The 4,655-nt window shown below is 34.6% G+C and overlaps 1 pseudogene; it reads left to right on the forward strand.

The window, feature by feature from the left end:
• The first annotated feature begins 850 nt into the window (after positions 1-850).
• LOC138804754 (U6 spliceosomal RNA) lies at positions 851-950 on the forward strand (annotated as a pseudogene).
• The last annotated feature ends 3,705 nt before the right edge of the window (positions 951-4,655 follow it).

A 4,655-nucleotide genomic window follows, 5' to 3' on the forward strand; every position in this document is an offset into this window, starting at 1 on the left:
GGTAGAATTAAACATAGAACCTTACTATTTGTAAATTTACAGCCTAGAGGCAAGAGGAAACACTTTGATTAAAACATTACCAAATTAAGTCCTAATATCCGGGAGAAACATATGGACTTCTCCAGGAGCTATGGAAATATTTGTTGATAGAAAGTCAGTAGTGTAAGTTCCTGCCTGGTTGGATGGTAGACTGGCCAGGATATTAGGTAAACATGCATATGAACAATTTTTTCACCTTCTTAGCTTTAGCTACTTTTGAAATGATAGGTATAATAAACAATTATATTTTGATAAAATACCTTCTATTCTGAACAATTCGGTCTGAAGTGTTCATCTCTCTATGAACCCTTGTAACTAAGATTAGTTTTGTTCCAGTAAAACAATCTATGCTGTCAGGGTAAGATGTTCTGGTTGGTCTGTTCCTACATGGAAGAAGGGTAAAGGTTCAGGAAGACATTTGTACCACTGCGACATCATTTAGGAAATTTTAAGCTGCAGAAATTTAGAAGTAGCTTTTAAGCAAGGCTTACTTTGAATCCATTAGCTCCACAAAGTTAACTCAGTTGATAAGTAAGTACTTGAATAGCCATCAGCTTTGGATTTAGCTATAAAGGCTTCAAAATATGATCAAATTTAAAATGAAAACGACAAAATAGTCATTGACAAAAAATTGCAAATGTGAGTAATCGACCAAACAATGTAAGTTTTTCCCACTATACACAGAAATTTAGAGAAATAAGATCAATAGCATTTTAGGGACAATAAGGGTTCCTTGTTACAAATAGGCAACCAAGGATATATGGCTGTATAAAGATTGCATCATTAACTACTTAAATTTAGAGGATACTACATGCTTCAGCAGCAGGTCTACCCAAATGACAACAATACAGAGATTAACATGGCACTTGCAGAAGGATGATACAATAATTCGTGAAATATTCCATATTTTTCATTCTACAAATGCAAGAAATGACAAACAGTTATTAAAAAGTTGATTACAAAAACACAAGTGTAACAATACATGTAATTCATAGAATTAAAGGTTAGTTTGACATCAGTGTATTAAATCTTCACCTTAGAAAGGCCCTTACATAGCATAGCCTTTACAAAACTTGAATTTTTTATATGGAATGTAATCTGAAAGGACGCATTTATTAATGAATCTATATATTATAAAACAATGTAGACTTCAAAGTATTATATCTAGAAGATAATGAAATAGATTATGGACTCTATACAAACCTAGATATACTTTTTTTTCAGACAAGCACCAGGAATAACTTTAGTTTCTATACTATACAACAGATAAGTTAAAATTTTAAAAAAATGACAAGCTCTGCAGAAATCATTATAGATGCATACAATCAACTCTTGAATACATTTTGACATCAAAGTGAGGCAATTCACGTGGAAGAATACCATGGAATCCATGAATTTTTAAATTAAGATATTGCTGTTGCTTTTTATTATCAAAATATTTTGTAGGGACACAAAGGATGGAATGGCACCTTTGAAATTTAAGAAACTTAACCAAACCATTACTACATAAGAGAATAATTTGTACAGCTTTCCACAACTTCAAAGAGGTAGTGATACATACTTATCCTTTGGCAATATCAAATGCAGTTTCTTCCAAGTTGTTCTTCAGACCCGGTTTGATACAATGGTTCAACAGAAGGAGATAGAACATATCTTTGCTATTTCTATTCCCAGCAGCAAGATGCAAGGGCGTCAAGATGCCATTAGTTTGGGGATTGGTATCTGGATCATGATGAATTAAGAAAGATCCATTCTGGTATTATTCCATATATAAGTACTATGCAGGGGTGCCAAGTCATTCACAGTTATTGCATGAATATCTGCCTTGAGCTACCAACTCATGGACAATATCTATATGTCCACTCTAGGCTTCCCGATGAAGAGGGGTATACTTATCCTCATTCCTGGTATTCATGTGAGTGGCCATTTGGGAAAGTCGTCTCTGCACTGCAGTAAGCCGATTAATTTCGGCATCCCAAAGAAGAAATTTGCTTGCATTCTTCTCCATTATTTTATTGCAATTGATACCATTCCTCACGTTTTCATCTTGTTCCTTGTCTTCATCAGAATTGCCTAACCAGAGAATTTGAGTACTAGTGTGAATGAGGTGTCCATGTATATCCCCAATAGTTCACGTTGGTTGAACTGGTCAGAAAAATCCGGTGAATTTTCTGCATGTTTTTCCACCATGATTTATTTTCTCTTTTTCCATTTTTACTATTTTAAATTATTCTAACTGGAGAGTAGGAAATTGATAGAGAGCAGAGGAAAGACTTTCCTCTGTATTCAAATGAAAAGAATGAAAATGAGGACCAGTGGTGTCTTCATGTGCAGCTTATTCTAGAAATGAGAAAAGAGGAAACAATGCCTTCTACGTAAATGATTTGGGAAATACAATGATATAGTGTAAGAGAACTTACTATTCAATATATGAGCTTTAAGAGCTTTCTAATACATTCATTATTTATTGGTACTCAGCATTAGAAAAAATGTATAATGCAGTAGTAAAATAAAAGTCCTTTGCATGACTACTTAAATTACTTTTTTTTGTTTTGTTTTGTTTTGTTTTTATTGTGAAAATACTGTACAGAGGGGTTACAATTACAGGGGCAAGATAGTGAGTACATTTCTTATCAAGCATTTTAGCCTCCTCCTTTGTTTACCTTTCCCATCCCTTCCAGCCTCCCCCAGTCTCCCCACCCACTCCCTCCCCCCACAAAAGTTGTAAAGTTCGTTTTCAACGTGACAACGTGTACTTCTCATTGTGGCAACGATCCACTTGTATCCTTATTTAAGCGACTTATTTTTCCCCTTCCCTTCCACAAATTATACCGACATCAAATACAGTGAAAGCAAGGGGTACACTATGGGGGAGGGACATACAAAGCAACAAATAATCTTATAAATACGTTAGAAACAAATGCATGAAAGAAAAAAATATTTAAATACATATCTTTGGGTTCATTTTCCTAACTTCACCTTATCTGATCTTTTTTGCTTGACTCATACATATACTAGCTATTGCAAATAAGGGAAACCATGGGACCTATGTTTCTTTGGGCTTGGCTTACTTCACTTAATATAATTTTTTCCAAGTCTTTCCATTTCCTAAAAAATGGGGCAATGTCATTCTTTCTGATGGAGGCATAGAATTCCATTGTGTATATATTCCACATTTGCTTGATCCATTCAACTACCGAGGGGCATCTGTGTTGCTTCCATCTGGGCTGGAAAGGTGGCTCAGTGTTAGAGTGCTTTTCTTGCAGCTTACTACAGTGCGGAGACTAATTTCCAAAAAGGCCACTCATATGAATGCTAGGGCTGATGATGAGTATACCCCTCTTCCTCAGGAAGCCTAGAGTGGACACTTTGACATTGTCCATGAGTTGGTAGCTCAAGGCAGATATTCACGCAATTACTGTGAATGTCTGGACACCCCTGCACAGTGCTTATATGTGAAACGTATTGCAACAGTACACACACACACACACACACACACACACACACACACACACACACACACACACACACACACACATCAGATTTCTTCTTAAGTATTTTTTGTGTATGGTCTTAAGAAGAAATTTACATTACTAACTTGAATTTCTGACAGAACAATATAATCACTATACATCTTGCTTCTATACTCTCAATATTAAATTGCTATCCAAGTATGTGCAATAGATAAGTATAGGAAAAAGTAGGAGCCACAGTGTTGGCTCATGTCTTTATTCCGAGATAATCAGAAAGACTAAATTTGATGATTTTGGTTTGAAACCAGACCAATAAAAAAACGTCCATTAGATTCTGGTTTGAAAGTAACCAGCATAAGCTAGAAATGGAGCTGTGGTACAAGCAATATAATGCTAGCCTTGAAAAAACTAAAAAAAAAAACAAAAAAAAAACAAATTCTGGGACAGAGCTAGGCCCTGAGTTCAAGCTCTAGTATTAGTATTTAACTAATGAAAGAATGAATTAGTTAAATAATTACCTAAAATAAATTAAGTGGTCACATGTTGAGGGGCAGATAAAATGTAACTACCATGGTGACTGGATTATGTATTATTTTGTAATAAGGCAAATTATCATTCGTCCTAATCATTAATATTTTTTTGTAAAATAAACCCTGAATTTGGCATGCATGTGTATGTGTGTGTACTTGTGCACACATGTGTGTTTATGTATGTGTGTGTGTGTGTGTGTGTGTGTGTTGTTGCAATGTTGCTTGCCAATATGAACAGGGTCATGCTGAAATGAACTGTGTTGCAATGTTTTTTATTTATCAGTGTTCTGTCCTGTCATTTCAGTGGAACCACCCTTCTGTACATTTTATTTGTTTATAACATCACCATAATCAAAGCATTTACAACATAAGTTAGATAAAGGAGATCATTTTCAGTTCTTAATATACGTTAGGTAAAAAGATGAATAAATAATTAGGTAGTAAGTTATTGCTGTAAGATGACTGTCAGTACAAAATATGTATTTGACTTCTTAAATTGGTTATATTTTTAAGAAATATTCATGGAGTGATTTTGACCGACTTGACCAAATAGGTATTACTCTCTGGTTATTTCTGTGAAACTCAAGGTGGATAAACTTTTTCCGGATTTCTG

Source organism: Dipodomys merriami, unplaced genomic scaffold, assembly GCF_024711535.1.
Source record: "Dipodomys merriami isolate MVZ:Mamm:240054 unplaced genomic scaffold, mDipMer1.0.p SCAF_370, whole genome shotgun sequence".
Taxonomy (NCBI): domain Eukaryota; kingdom Metazoa; phylum Chordata; class Mammalia; order Rodentia; family Heteromyidae; genus Dipodomys; species Dipodomys merriami.